General features: G+C 38.8%; 1 long non-coding RNA gene across 1 annotated transcript; it reads left to right on the top strand.

Annotated features, from left to right (window-relative positions):
• Positions 1-4,087: 4,087 nt before the first annotated feature.
• On the top strand, positions 4,088-7,629 carry LOC121027206 (uncharacterized). The gene is made up of 3 exons (XR_005788606.1): positions 4,088-4,178; positions 4,694-4,798; positions 7,579-7,629. It is a non-coding gene; the product is annotated as an uncharacterized LOC121027206 (long non-coding RNA).
• Positions 7,630-16,712: the final 9,083 nt, after the last annotated feature.

Genomic DNA, 16,712 nt, shown 5'->3' with positions numbered 1-16,712 from the left:
AAATAGCTGAGCACCTCTTCGTCTTTTACAATTTCTTCATGTTTTTTCTAGATACCATCTAGATATCTTATAACATTTTGGTTGAAGATGTATTCCAACTCTCCAAGTCCTCACCAAGGAGTCATTACCAGTCAATGGAAAGTAAAAAAGAAAATGACTAAAAAAAAACCCTGTACCTCAAATAAAGGCACAAAAGGAATTTCAGTCTGTTTTTTGAGCACACTGCACTGGAATTGTAGCATCTGTTAACTCTCCTTTAATTGTTGGTTAATTTTTAAAACTCAATTTGGACTAGTGTTGCAGGAGTCGGAAAAATTATAATAGGGATAATCTAGAATGGAGGGAAGGGCATTCTGGGTTGTACAAAGGAAGGCATGACGGTGAAGGAGAGGGTAACAACTTTGGGGGTTACAAGTAGTTCAGTGTAGCTGGAAGTAGGGATGGCAGGGGAAAAGATTAGAGGACTAGAAAGAGGCAAGTTGATGAAGTACCTCATATGCTACACTGAACATTTTGTATTTTGTCCTGAAAGTGAACGGAAAGATGACAAAAAGTATTAAAAATGATAGCCCCTGACTGCAGTGTGGAATAAGAATGATGTGGGAGGAAGGAAGCTAGAAACAGAAGAGGGGCTCTTGCAGTAACCCAAAAGAGAAGATAGTTAGGAAGCAGAACTGAAAATATTTGGTAACCAATGAGGTTTTTATGTTTAGGGTAGAGGTAGTTGAGAGAAAAGGGAGACTTTATTAACTCTCAAAGACTTGGAGCCTTGGATGAATAATGCATTACTTATCTTGGAAAAAGAATACAAAGAGAAGAGCAGTTTGGGCTGGAGCAGAGGGGGAGATAGAAACGAGTTAGTGTATTTTTTTCCATTGAGTTAGACATGTTTTTATTTTTTTATTTTATTTTAATTCCAGTATAGTTAACATACAGTGTTAAATTAGTTTCAGGTACACAATGATTCAACACTTCCATACATCACCTTATCACACCTTATCACAACGAGTGCACTCCTTAATCCCCATCACCTATTTCCCCCACCCTCCCATCCACCTCCCCTCTGATAACCATCACTTTGTTCTCTAAGAATCTGTTTCTTGGTTTATCTCTCTCTCTCTTTCTCTCTCTCTCTCTCTCTCTCTCTTTTTTCCTTTGGTCATTTGTTTCGTTTCTTAAATTCCACATGTGAGTGAAATCATATAGTATTTGTCTTTCTCTGACTAACTTATTTCACTTAGCATTATACTCTCTAGCTCCATCCATGTTGTTGCAAATAGCCAGATTTCATTCTTTTTTATGGCTAAATAATATTCCTGTGTGTGTGTGTGTGTGTGTGTGTGTGTGTGTGTGTGTGGGTGGGTGTATGTGTACCACATCTTCTTTATTCATTCATCTATCAATGGACACTTGGGCTGCTTCCATATTTTGGCCCTTGTAAATAATGCTGCTATAAAGATGGGGGTGTATATACCCCTTTAAATTAGCATTTTTGTATTTTGAAGGTAAATACCCAGTAGTGCAATTACTGGATCATAGGGTGGTTCTATTTTTAACTTTTTAAGGAAACTCCATACTGGTGCATACAGTGACTGCACCAGTTTGCATTCCCACCAACAATTCAAGAGGGTTCCTTTTTCTCCACATGCTTGCCAGAACTTGTTATTTCTTCTGTTTTTGATTTTAACCATTCTGACAGGTATAAAGTGATATCTCACTGTAGTTTTGATAGTTTTGATTTACATTTCCCTGATGATGAGTGATGTTGAGCATCTTTTCCTTTGTCATTTAGCCATCTAGAGGTCTTCTTGAAGGAATATCTGTTCATGTCTTCTGCCCATTTTTAAATTGTATTATTTGTTTTTTGAGTGTTGAGTTGTATAAGTTCTTTATATATTTTAGATACTAACCCTTTATTGGATATGTCATTTGCAAATATCTTCTCCTACTCTGTAGGTTGCCATTTAGTTTTGTTGATTGTTTCCTTCACTGTGCAGGGGCATTTTATTTTGATGTAGTCTCAATAGTTTATTTTTGCTTTTATTTCCCTTGGCTTAATAGACATATCTAGAAAAATGCTTCTACAGCCAATGTCAGAAAAATCACTGCCTGTGTTCTCTTCTAGGATTTTTATGGTTTCAAGTCTTAATTTAGGTCTTTAATCCATTCTGAATTTGCTTTTGTGTATGGTGTAAGAAAATGGTTCAGTTTCATTATTTTGCATGTAGCTGACCAGTTTCCCACCATTTGTGGAAGAGACTGTCTTTTTTTCCATTGGATATTCTTTCCTGCTTTGTTGAAGATTAATTGACCATATGATTGTGGGTTTATTTCTGGGTTTTCTACTCTGTTTCACTGATCTAAGGATTTTTGTGCCAATACTATTTTTGTGCCAATACCATGCTGTTTTGATCACTACAGCTTTGTAATATAATGTGAGGTCCGGAATTGTGATACCTCCAGCTTTGCTTTTCCTTTTCAAAATTGCTTTGGCTATTGAAGGTCTTTTGTGGTTACACATAAATTTTAGGATTTTTTTGTTCTAGTTCTGTGAAAAATGCTGTTAGAATTTTGGTAGAGTTTGCATTAAGTGTGTAGATTGCTTTGGGTAGTATAGACATTTTAGCAATATTTGTTCTTCCAGTCCATGAGCAATGGAATATCTTTCCATTTCTTTGTGTCATCTTCAGTTTCTTCCATCAATGTTTTATAGTTATCAGAGTACAGATCTTTCACATCTTTAGTTAGCTTTATTCCTAGATATCTTACTATTTTGGGTGCAGTTTAAATGGGATTGTTTTCTTAATTTCTTTTTCTGCTACTTCAGAAATGACTTAGTTTATGAATGTTGAATTTGAGGAGTCCTAGATGCAGCTAGGAATGGTTAGTAAGCCCTTGGTTAAATGGACTTGGAGCTCAGAAAAAAGTATGGGCCAGACAATTAGAGTTTACCGATTAGTCAACAAAATATTGACTAAATAACTAATCAAGTTATTCAACTAAATGATAGTTGAAGCCATGGCTTTACCCGCTAAAAGTTGCCAAGTATTTTCTGTGTGCCAGGCACTTCACATGTCTGAAACTCATTTAGTCTCCTTATGAGCCCATGAAGTAGATACTGTTATTAGCCCCATTTTATAAATGCGGAAACATCAAAGATTTTAAGTAACCTGCCCCATATCTCACGCAGAGCCAGAAAATGGCAAGTCCCTTGCAATGTAGTTCTAGTGTCCATGCCCTTCACTATTGTGCTTCTCAGAATGGATTATAGAGTAAGAAGAAAATAGGGCTAATCAGAATCAGAATCGGAATCTTAGGGACCACTGGCATTTAAGGGATGACTAGAGAACAAGAAGCAGTGGAAAAATCAGGAGAGTATTATCATGGAAGTCAAAGAAAGGCATGTCAAGAAGAATGGAGGTAAGTGAAAGGCCCCTGTTGACAGCTGTTTGAGGGAAGCCATACATGCACACCCTGATATGGAGGTTTGTAGAGCAAAGTGTAGAGAAAAGCAACAAGACCCGGAGCAGTTGTCAGTCCTAAGAGAGATCAAATCTCTGGTCTCCGTTTTATTGAAGCTGGAGCAAAAGGTATGGAATTCAAGAAAAGAGATGAGAGGCATATGTGCAATTAACTACATATATTCTTTGTATATTTATAAATGTGTTTCCTATGATACTGGCTAAAAAAATGCCACAGATAGGGTTAGTTTATGTGTATGACTTAAAAGTATAGACATATGTGCATTGGAAGAGGACAATGGAAGCTATACAGCCTTCACTCCATCTTGTGAGCTATCCATCTTGTTTACCCCAGGTCAATCAATCTAGACCAGAAGTATGGTGCCAACAACAAATTGATTTTCTTGTAGATGAATTCTCTCTTTTCCTCTTTATTTTACGGTCATTTTCCTGTGTGTTGATTCTTTTTTAAAATGTCTTTTATTGCACTGCTCATTTTGTTTCCTTGCATTTAATTGACTTTTACTTTGGGATTCAAATCTGAAGCCACTGTTTGTCTTCTTATATATGGAGACTTAAGACATCTTGTTTGTTTTGTTTTCTCTCCTGACAGCCGGTTACTTAGACCTCATCAAACCCTGGTTTATGTTGCTCTGGAGGCCATCTCTCTCTTCGAGACAGTCTCTGGAGTCTCCCAAAATAAACCTCTTATGTGTGGTAGGTGAGGACATTTAAATATACTGCCCATTTTCTAGAAAATACTCCCTGCTATATTTTTATGTGATAGCATATGTGTGTGTATGTGTATGTGTGTGTGCGATTTATATAGGTATATCTTATCAATCTAATGTCCAATCAGATTTGTTACAAATAGAAAAGCCCCACAAATTAGTGACATAGTCAACTCATGAGTAGAGAAAAGTTTGATATAGAACTTAAGCAATTTTGTTAAAAGTATTGGTATTAAATTTAAAAAGCAAGCTGATTAGCATTTTATAAACAAACAAACAGTAACAACAACGACAAAATCCTTCCCATCATTTGGAGTTTCGGGAGATGTCTTAGATATAAATAATTTTAGGCATCAGATATCTAAAGCTTATGAAAAACTGGAAACCCACATAAGCGCTTCCTCTGATTTCTGGGATCTCTGGGAACTCATGCATATGCCCTGATTTAGAATCTGCTGCTCCACTGTTCCATAATTGACCCCTTTCTCTCATCTCCCTCAGGCTTACATCCTTCTGGAGTCACTGAGGGTGGCAGTGTGGGGAAAAGCAGCATCTGGTTTTAACCTTCACAGTTTCCTCCCAAGAGGGAAACAGGACCTGTTTTATGTGAGTATCCTTGACAAAAGGAGTTTCAGAATAATCATGCTCATTGTAAACTAATTTGCAGTCTGTCTGTTGCAGTACTAATGAGCCACAGATAAAATTACTTTCTCAAATCCCTTTAAAGTCTTCAATCAGTTAAAAAGAAACAATTAACCTGTTTTATTAACTTTTTTGAACTTGATAAAAGAGTATTCTTTTTTATTAAAACTATTTAAAGTTTCCCTTAAGATGTCCTCTGAAGTTGGACCGTTTGTGCTTAGAATGGTTTTTGCAGCTGGGTTGAACAAGATAACCTCTATTACTTAGACGTAGCTTTCTGCCACTGACGTGGAACTTATGAGAACAGACCCCACTGAGTAGTCTCAAGTGAGGCCCCGGAGGAGGCAGCAGAAGTACCAAGGAGCTGTTGAGTAAAGTGTTGAGCTGATGCCATTACAACTACAGGAACAGCACTGCTTCCAAGAGGCATTCCTATGGGGGTGCAATTTCAAAGGGCTGATGTACTTGGCAGCTGCTAGGATTCCCACACAGGCAGCCGTGGCTAGAATGGGAATTGGAGGCAGAGACTTCTTGCTCAGAGACTCTTAGTCAGAATAGCAAACACAAGACCTCTTTTACCTGGGCATGGAGAGGGGGGCACCATCCCCGCTGGGTGGGCTGGGCTTTTGCTCAGCGTTTATACACAGAGGTTTTGAGTAATGTGATCTTTAAATATGATAAAAATATGATAACATATGAGCACCTTGAATGATGTGATCTTTAAATATAATATTAAGTATGCTTTAAAAATGAACATCAGGGGAGGAGTGTATCAGGAAAAACTATCCACTTTTAAGGAGCCATGGAATATTTAGAACGAATGATAATATTAACATTAAAAAAAAAAAACAAAAAAACGTTGGCAGGAAAAGAGGCCAAGAAGGAAGGGAACTTGAAAATAACCCCTTTAGTTTCCTAGCAGTCTAAAAGAGGCACTGGGCTGACAGTAAATAGAATCATAGCCCAATTCCCAACAACAATTCTGTGGTTTGTTAGAAACAACCCACTTATTATACCTAGAAAAAACGACCGATTAAGTGTGCCAGCGTGTGTTCTCTTGTAGACCCTGAGTTATTGCCCTAAGCCTCCCACAGTTATTTCACCGCTACAAGCATCTGGTAGGTTGGTAATGATAACAATAATAGTAATGATATTAGGAATAATAATGTCATTGCCAAAGTGTGTTAAACACTCTAGAAATGTTGGTTTCTTTAACCTAAGCAACATTCTTTTATGAGGTAATTTTTCAGATGAGGGAACTGAACCTTAAAAAGATGAAGTAAGTTGGCCAAGATCATGCTCACAGCTGGCGAGAAGTGGAGCAGAAACTGGAGAGCAAGACAAAACTAGGCTCTTAACTTATTGCTTTCATAAATAGTGAAAGGAGTAGAATGAGAGATCGGAGATCTGACTACCGTTCAAAAAGGTCGTAGCCCATGATTTGAGTGTAAATGGACCACATGTATGCTCTCGTAAGACTCCTAAGAGCCATCGTTCTCTTTAAGGTGTCTCCTCCGTCTATTTAATGTTAATACTTGGCTTGCAACAATTCTTCCTTGGATACCTAGAAACTTAAATCAGCTAAACAGAGTTTTCAACAAAGTCAGATATGGAAAATGGCCAAAATGTCATTCCTTTGGATAGAGTTTCTAAGTAATTATAGTTCTAGGAGTAAAAATTATGATACCAGACACTCAGTAAATATTTGTTAAATGAATGAATGGGTTAATAAATAAATTGAAAAGGGGCGCCTGGGTGGCTTAGTAGGTTGAGCATCTGACTTCGGCCCAGGTCATGATCTCGTGGTCCATAAGTTCAAGCCTCATGTCAGGCTCTGTGCTGACAGCTCAGAGCCTGGAGCCTGCTTCAGATTCTGTGTCTCCTTCTCTCTCTTCCCCTCCCCCTCTCGCACTCTGACTCTCTGTCTCACACACATAAATAAACATCAAAAAAATTTTTTTAAATAAATAAATTGAATGGACACAACACTTGGGTAGAGGGTAGGTTTTTGGAAATTATTCACCATTCAGTAATTACTTATCATCTGTCACATACTATGACTAATGTTATAGTGTCCCTGAGAACGAAGTTCAGCAGCTAGCCACCACTGTTGTCTCAAGGACTTCTCCAAAGTGCAGGCTATTAAGTTCTACTATACATCCTCAGTTTTCCCCCTTGTAAATTAAAGGGTTTAATTGGTAATTTTTATGGTTCCTTCTATTTCCCACTTTCTATAATTGTATGATTCTCAATTTTATTTTAATAAACTTAAAATTTTAGAATAGTTTTTACACCCAGTATTCTCTATTATTTCACATCTCAGATTATTGTGGTGCATTTGTTACAGTTAGTCAATATTGATACATTACTACTAACTAAAATCCATACTTTATTCTTTTTTTTTTTTTTTTTAAGTTTGTCCCTAATATCCTTTTCTAGAATCTTCTCCAGGACACCACATTACATGACATCTCCTTAGGCTTCTCTTGGCTGTGACAGCTACTTAGACTTTCCTTGTTTCTGAGGATCTTGACAAAAAAACATTTTTTTTTAAGTAATCTCTACACCCAGTGTGGGGCTTGAATTCATGACCCTGAGATTAAAGGTCACATGCTTTCCAACAGCCAGCCAAAGTACCCTGATCTTGACAAGTTTTGAAGAGTTTTGGTTGGTTTTATAGATGTCCCTCAATTGAGATTTGTCTAGTATTTATCATATTATTAAACTTGGGTTGTATGTTTCAGGGAAGAAGACCATAGAGTTAAAGCGCTGTTTTCATCACATCATATGAAAGGTACATACTATGAATGTGACTTATCAGTGTTGATAGTAGCCTTAGTCAGCTGGCTGAGGTAGTGTTTGCCAGGTTTCTGCACTGTGAAGTTGTTCTTTTTCTCTCTCTCTCCATACTGCACTCTTTGGAAGGAAGTCACTATGCTCAGTCTACACTGAAGGAGTGGGGGAGTTATATTCCATCTTCTTGAGGACAGAGTATCTACATACATTTTTTGGGATTCTTCTGCACATGAGATTTATCTTTATTTATTTATTTGTATCGGTATGAACTCATGGCTCTTTACTTTATCCTTTGGATTATAATCCAATATTACTTTTAAAGTTTTTTGTTGTTCTAATAGCTCTAGCTTTGGCCACTGGGAGCTCTTTCGGCTGTATCCTGTGTCCTTTTGGTATACACCCTCAGCAAGTGTTTTCTCAGTCGGCATGCATTAAGATTCAGTTTTTGTGTTGTAAGGTTTATGGGTTTTGATGAACGCATAGCATCATGTATTCACTATTACATTATGATATAGAGTAGTCTCACTGCCCTAAAATATCTCCTGTGCCTCATTTACTCGGTCTTCCCCTGCCTGGAACTCCTGGAAACCATTGATCTTTTCACCATTTCTATAGTTTCACCTTCTCCGGGCTGTCATATCATTGGAACCATATATTATGTAGCCTCTATAAACTGGATTCTCTCACTTAGCAATATGTATTTAAAAGTCATATTCATATTTTTATGGTTTGATGGTGTATTGCTTTTTATCACTGAATCGTATTCCATTATATAGATATGCCACAGTTCATTTATCCTTTCGCTTGTTAAAGGACATCTTAGTTGCTTATAGTTTTTGCAATCATGAATAAAGATGCTATATACATTTGTTTTTTTTTTTTAATTTTTTTTTCAACGTTTTATTTATTTTTGGGACAGAGAGAGACAGAGCGTGAACGGGGGAGGGGCAGAGAGAGGGAGACACAGAATCGGAAACAGGCTCCAGGCTCTGAGCCATCAGCCCAGAGTCTGACGCGGGGCTCGAACTCACGGACCGCGAGATCGTGACCTGGCTGAAGTCGGACGCTTAACCGACTGCGCCACCCAGGCGCCCCATGATGCTATATACATTTGTGTGCAGGTTTTGTTTGGACATAAATTTTGAAACAAGTTAATATCTTTTTAACATTCATTTTTCAGTTTGTAATTGTTGGTTTGTAATCATCTAGCTTTTATATGGCTTCTCACATATAGCTGTTTTAAAAATAATGAACAGTTTCACATAATAAATCTGTTCAGAATCAGGTACCATCTTTTATAAAGAACAATAAACCCATTAATATTTTATGGAATAAAGGGAACTTTAAATATAGGGCACTTTAGAAATATTTACATTTAATGTTTTTTGAAATATGAGCAGACCTGTGGTCTGACAAGGCCATTTCTTTCATATCACAAACGGGGACATTTATAGGTGTTAAATTAACTGCAAAATTGTTCCTTTATTGCTCCCTCACTAATAAAACATGTTAAAAATTACATGTTTGGAAATCCAAATACAAGGATTTGTAAGTTGAAGTAATAAATATAGCACTATATTAGATAACTAAAACCAGCTTCCTTTATGTGAATACATATCAGATAGGACACATGAAATGCCAAGCAATAACAAGCAATGGAAATATTCTCCCTAGATATTTCATCTCTAAACGCATGAATGTGTTACGTATAGTATAATCCTATTAAAACATAACTCGTTATTCCATAAGATATGGCTATATATTAGAGTGGGAGGCAAATATATTCACTGAAAGTCTAAAACAGGGGCGCCTGGGTGGCGCAGTCGGTTAAGCGTCCGACTTCAGCCAGGTCACAATCTCGCGCTCCGTGAGTTCGAGCCCCGTGTCAGGCTCTGGGCTGATGGCTCAGAGCCTGGAGCCTGTTTCCGATTCTGTGTCTTCCTCTCTCTCTGCCCCTCCCCTGTTCATGCTCTGTCTCTCTCTGTCCCAAAAATAAATAAACTTTGAAAAAAAAAAATTAAAAAAAAAAAAAAAGAAAGTCTAAAACATGGTAACAATTCTACAAGGAAGGAAGGAAGGAAGGAAGAAAAGAAAGAAAGAAAGAAGAAAAGAAAGAAGAAAAGAAAAAAAGTCTTTCTATAACACTGTCTTTTATCAAATTGCAAGTTAGTCTTTGTCTTTAATACTAGTATTCAAAGAGAGTTCCTTCTTTGGGGATGAATTAACAAAAAATTGCCCCCACATTGTTACCACCTTATAGAATTTTCACTATATTTTCCCACAGTATCCAAGTGACTTGTGCTGACTGGCCCAGCCAAGCTGAAGTATAAAATATCCTGGCATCAAGAAAGCTTTAACATTGAATGTTGTATTTTATTTTATGTCTTGAGTTAATTGACGTCAAATATTTGAAAAACTGGAAAAGATCAAGTACTAGTGAGAATGAGGGGCTTAAGAATATACTGGTTTGGGGCACCTGGGTAGCTCAGTCCATTATTAAGCTTCCAACTTCAGCTCAGGTCATGATCTCACAGTTTGTGAGTTTGAGCCTCACGTCAGGCTCTGTGCTGACAGCTCAGAGCCTGGAGCCTGCTTCAGATTCTGTGTCTCCTTCTCTCTGCCCCTCCCCTGCTTGTGTTCTCTCTCTCTCTCTCTCTCTCTCTCTCTCTCTCTCTCTCCCTCTCTCTCTCTCTCTCTCTCTCTCTCTCTCCCTGTCTCTCAAAAATAAATAAACATTAAAAAAGGAATATATTGGTTCAATATATTTCTCCTCTCCATAGGAATTATGGTCTTTTTAGTATCAGAAAATTAGTGAGTCTAAAGGCATGTTGGCAAATGCTGGCATTCCCTGACCAAAGGTTCTGAGATTTTTCTGTTAGGAACTTGACTCACTGAGAGATGAGGACTGGTTTACCAAGAAGCCTGGAGGATTTTAGGGCTTTAGTTCAGTGGAAGAAATTCAGAAGAGAATTTTTGGGAATCAGATTCTCTCTGAAGCAGAACATACCTTATGATGCATTGCTTGGGGGCTTCTGTAGATACACTAGCCCCCATTACTACTACTACTACTATTATTATTATTATTATTATTATTATTATTACTATTATTTTAGAGAGAGAGCATGAGTGGGGGAGAGGGGCAGAGGGAAAGAGAGAGAGAATCTTAAGCAAGGTCCATGCCCAGTGCAGAGCACAACATGAGGCTCGATCCCACGACCCTGAGATCATGAACTGAGCTGAAGTCAAGAGCCGCATGCTTAACTGACTGAGCCACACAGGTACTTCGCACCTTTTAATGACAAAAAATAAAACAAGGAAAATCCTTCTCTTTCTCTCCCCCATGTAACAGGGGGCCCTTCAGATCCTTAGTGCCTCCATATCCTAGAATCTTTTTCTATCCTTTATTCCCATGAAACTTTATAAATGATATGCTCTATATACTCCCATGTTTTAGCTACCTCTCAAATAAGGACAAACTATAATCAATAATTTTTAAGGGTTCCAACTTTCCAGAAACATTCATAGTGATTTGAAACTTTGTTTGTTTATCTGGAGAAGTGGCAAGATAGAACAAGACATGTACTCCCTGGATCTTCTTTATAGTTCCCTGAATAATCTTAATTATGCCAACATGAAGTGAGTTGATATACATGTCTCTGGGGAAAGGAAATTTACAAAGATTGTTCTTCCCACTTTCCCCGTGATATGCCAAATTAAACTTACCTAGGGCCAAAGATCCTCCAGAAAGAAAGGGATCAAAACCCTATCCCCTACCTTTTGGAGATTAGAGCTTTCTGAGGGGCTGAGAAAGCCCTAACAGAGATCCCATGGCAAGAGAACACATTGAAGTTTCCTCAAGAAGAAAGAGGGAGTCTGGCATAGTGACTTAGGCTCAACACCAGGGCCTAGAGGTTTGTAGGGACAGTGTATTTAGGGACAGCATGTTTAGATACAGTGTGTAGCTGTGGTTAGAAACCCAATTATACCTGGCCACTTTGGCAAAGCTGTCGGGTCTAGAGAACAGTGGCTGATTATATGAGTATAAAGCCAATAAGCTGTCATCTCGCGAACCCACGTCCTCAGTGCTACCCTGATGCCTCTATAGGGTTCTTCAGCTTAAAGGACACCCTTATAGCAAGCCAGGGGCTCATTAGAAACTTAGGAACCGGTTTTCAACAATAACACCCCGTAGGAGTGATTAAAATCAGAACTTTAAGTGGACTGATTAGTTCTTTCCACACGGAACGTTGAAACGATACTGCTCCCTTTGGACTAAGTAACTTCTCAGGGTTCCTGGACAAGTTGAAGAATGGTGAGTCCTTGAGAGCGAGAGATACCGAATTACCTACAGTCTGGAGGAATGGGGGTTTAAGCAAGTAATTAGAAAAAGAAGATGCCCAGGAACCCTCTTGCGCTATTGGTGGGAATGCAAATTGGTGCAGCCACTCTGGAAAACAGTGGAGGTTCCTCAAAAAATTAAAAATAGACCTACCCTATGACCCAGCAATAGCAGTGATAGGAGTTTACCCAAGGGATACAGGAGTACTGATGCATAGGGGCACTTGTACCCCAATGTTTATAGTAGCACTCTCAACAATAGCCAAATTATGGAAAGAGCCTAAATGTCCATCAACTGATGAATGGATAAAGAAATTGTGGTTAATATACACAATGGAGTACTACGTGGCAATGAGAAAGAATGAAATATGGCTCTTTGTAGCAACGTGGATGGAACTGGAGAGTGTGATGCTAAGTGAAATAAGCCATACAGAGAAAGACAGATACCATATGTGTTCACTCTTATGTAGATCCTGAGAAACTTAACAGAAACCCATGGGGGATGGGAAGGAAAAAAAAAAAAAAAGAGGTTAGAGTGGGAGAGAGCCAAAGCATAAGAGACTCTTAAAGACTGAGAACAAACTGAGGGTTGATGGTGGGTGGGAGGGAGGGGAGAGTGGGTGATGGGTATTGAGGAGGGCACCTTTAGGGATGAGCACTGGGTGTTGTATGGAAACCAGTTTGACAATAAATTTCATATATTGGAAAAAAAATTCCATGGGAAAAAAAAAAGAAGATGCCCAAATTTGGAATCCAAACTGGTGGAGGTCATACAGATTATATTTTGTTAGTTTATTGCGAATCTCCAAAAGATGAAGTGTTTGCCAAATTTATTTAACCACCAAACATTTTTTCCCCTAAACTAGGCACCTCGAGGGACTAGATTCCAAGGAACACTTGTTGGAAAATGCTGCTCGAATGGTAGAATTTTCTCTACTAAATCATGACAAAGGAGCAGGAAATGGCACCCACTCATATAATCGCTTAACAGTTCTGTGGTGTCAATGACAATATTCTAGTAACTCTAATTCAAGGAGAGCAGAGTGCACAGGGAGAGGGTGCTGAAATCATATTCACAGCTTTCTCCTTGACTCCATCTATCCTTTGCCTTTGAATAATGATCACCACCTGCAATCACTTGTTGGCTCCATGAGTAAGGATTTTCAACTTACTGTGTTAAGTATCCTCAGTGCCTAGAACTTTGTTTGGCACCATGTAGGTTTTCAATAATTTGTTCAGCTATTTGTTGAATGAATGAACTTCTGGCTTTCACTAGCAAATTTACTGAAAATTTAAATAGACTTTTTCTTTTTTCTTTTTTTCTTTTTCTTTTTTCTCTTTTGCATAGCTTACACCTTGCGGCTGCAGAATAGATCCTTCTAAAAATTCAGGAAGTATGAGAATAGTAATGACTGGGAAATCTTGACTAGGTTCAGTAGGCCCAATTCTCTAAAACAAATTGAAAATAACATTTTATTTCTAAATCAAGTGAAATCCATATTTACCCAAGTCAAACCAACCTGGGATTGGGGCAAGGGTCCAATGAAGCCATTGGACCAGTTGAATCACTATTGCCCCAAGTCCACATTGCCCAATCAATCTAAGGATGATATGTAACATATTTAACAACTGTAAGTCTTATAAATAAACTTAATTTAACTCAATAAATCAGTATATAAGTAAACATATTTAAAAATTACCCCAATTAAAAAAAAATTACCCTAATTACCACAATGTGCATAATGACATTGTTTTATGTCTTGACTATTGTGAATACTGCTGCTATAAATATGGGGATGCAGATATCTCTTTGCCATTCTGTTTTCATTCCCTTGCCATATATGCCCAGAAATGGAATGGCTGAATCATATGGTAGTCCTATTTTTATGGAACTAAAAATAGAACTTTGCCCATTTTTTAAAATTGGATTATTTATCTTTTGTTTGTTTTGTTTTGCTATTGAGTTGTATGAGTTCTTTATATATTTTAGATATTAACCCCTTAGCAAATATATGATTTACAAATGCTTTTTGTCTTACTCTGTAGGTTGTTAATCATTTGTTGTGCAGCCTGTGGATTTTTTTTTTAATTTTTTTTTCAACATTTATTTATTTTTGGGGGGACAGAGAGAGACAGAGCATGAACGGGGGAGGGGCAGAGAGAGAGGGAGTCACAGAATCGGAAACAGGCTCCAGGCTCTGAGCCATCAGCCCAGAGCCCGACGCAGGGCTCGAACTCACGGACCACGAGATCGTGACCTGGCTGAAGTCGGACGCTTAACCGACTGCGCCACCCAGGCGCCCCAAGCCTGTGGATTTTGACACTCTTTTTGTCCTGGGTAAATTTTCCCCCAATAGCTTCAGAGCTTAAGAAGAGATCTTTGATTCTCAGTAGTTTAGGAGAATTGTTCTCAACATGGCTGTGCATCAGAAGCAGCCAGTTGTGTGAGACCAAGGCACGAAGACCGAAAACTCCATAGGTCAATTGGATCTGCATCCAAGGTTGGGAACCCTTAGCTTAGGGGTCTGTTTTGGCTCCAAAGCAAATACTCACTCTTCCCCTCCATTTATTAGGCCCACTGCCAGATGTACCCTCATGCCTCAACAGGATTAATTCTTAGGAAATTCATAAACAGTTCGGCTGTTACTTTGGGATTCCTGCCACTCTGTGAACCACTCCTATGAACAGTGATGCACAATTTCCTTTAAGTTAATTCCATAAGTTGCATTTCAAAAAAAAAAAAAAAAAAAAAAAGAAAGAAACAACCTGTGACATCACAAGGAAACCACTTTTAGTTGCTCCATTTCCTGGAGCCTACAGCTGGCAAAATGCCTGGGACAAGATGTATTCAATTCAAGTCAAAGCAGAGCTGTGTTAGGAGAAACAGATGGCCCACCTAAGGTGAAAAAATTACCTTCTCGGGGGAAAAGGCAGGGTGGTTTATTCATCTCTTCCTCTAGGAAGGCGGGAATGTGCGCAGGCAAAATAAACAAAACACATTACAAACACATTGCACAGATGAACACAATAAATGGTGCTGAACAAGACTATGGGAGGCATCTTCCTGCCTCCAGCCAGGCTGTAGGAGCTTGTCACATGTACATCAAAGTGCCCCCAAAACCTGAAAATCGTTCTGTCAGAGGAAGTAATAAGAACCAACACATAATTGAGGAGACAGACCATCAGTGACCCTCCTTAAGAGCCGGCGATGGAAGACTGAAAAGACAGGAGAGTCCAGATGAGCCAGATACAGGTTCAGGCAAATAGCTGAACAGAAAACAAAGCAGTGGGAATTGGCTTGTGCTCCATTTGAGGAAAACCGGGATTGACGAGGCTAGAGGGGTGGTAGGTAGATCATCTGCATTTATTTAGAAAAGGGGAGACGAGGCAGTGAAAATTTGTTGCCCATCATTTCACATTTTCCAGGAGAGAGAGACACTTTTCCTGGAGGCTGCCAGTGTTCAGATCACCTGGAAAGCACATTCCCCTCAGAAGGCTTTTCTAATACCCAGATGAAACACTCCTTAAGTTTATCCAACTCATTTGTTGGATATCCAACTAGTTTAGAAATGTGTGTTCAACAAGTAACATTCTGATTATGAATTTGGTCTCTCTGCCCTTAATAATGGGGAGGATTGAGGCAAGAAGTTTGGAGGTCACTGGAGAGATGTATTATATACCTGTTACAAAGAAAGAAATTTGTGTTTTATTTGATATGTCAATCTTTTGAGGGTTTGGTTAGCATAAGTAAGTTCTGCAACCTAATTTCCTAGAACTGCAGACAAAATCCACTCTTTGGACCTGCAGAGCTGAGTATGAGACCCCAGGACACTGTGACCACTCCCCCATATTGCCATCACGTAGGCTTCACTCATGAAGCCTTAAGCCGCCTTCCTGAACATCTGTGCCTCTCTCTCTATTCAACACAAACCATCCCCAAAAGTTATCTCCTTACTTCTTTAAAACCAGCAGAGGATAATTCTAAATTATGTTCTCTGTGATGCATTCTAGTGTCTCACAGCCCTGAACCTTAGGAAACAAGTCACATTATCTGTGACCATGTAGTTTCACTGAATACACTGTAACTATATAGTTTCACCAAGTAGCAAACTTACAGCTTCTTGTGGGTCTTGCTGTTCGTTCTCTTCATCTCAAGAGGGTGCGCCATGGTAAGGCTGCATGATCATGTACTGAAGGTCTTTCAACAAGGGGTGAGAAAGGAAAGACTACACTATCAAACACTGTTCCTACCCGGACCCCCTCATGTGATCAAATACAAGGGACAAAGTAATTTGAAAGGGAAGGTAATTGGGTCAAATGAAGAGAACGTAGAGTGTTCTCATCCAAAAGCGCAGAACTAGAAGGGTACTTCTTTCTGTCAGCTGTGCTCACAGTAGCCATGGGAGAGTGTGGAGCTTTGCCCATTTCTTTCTATCAAAGAGAGTATATGCTTCTATGACTTGCCCGACATTGTTATCTCTGACTCTTATAAAGCTGGAGCACCAACCCTTCAAGTACTCTTGCTTGGTTGTCTCTCTCTTAGGCAGTAGATCGTTGACCCTGTGCACCCCCTTGGTGGTTACTGCACACTTGTTTGCTGTAGGGCATTTGTCCATTGGTCTTTTGGTGATGAATAACTTTTGCCTGTCTCCAAAATGAGATGGAAGCAGCAATGACCCAACTCTGGAAAATATCTGTTAGTCTTACATCCCAGAAATTGTCCTGTACCCCTTGAAAAGAGCAG

Source organism: Herpailurus yagouaroundi, unplaced genomic scaffold, assembly GCF_014898765.1.
Source record: "Herpailurus yagouaroundi ecotype Mexico unplaced genomic scaffold, PumYag 28, whole genome shotgun sequence".
In the NCBI taxonomy this organism is placed as follows: domain Eukaryota; kingdom Metazoa; phylum Chordata; class Mammalia; order Carnivora; family Felidae; genus Herpailurus; species Herpailurus yagouaroundi.
Note: the sequence above shows the minus strand (reverse complement) of the source record. Positions and strands in the feature narration are given on the sequence as shown.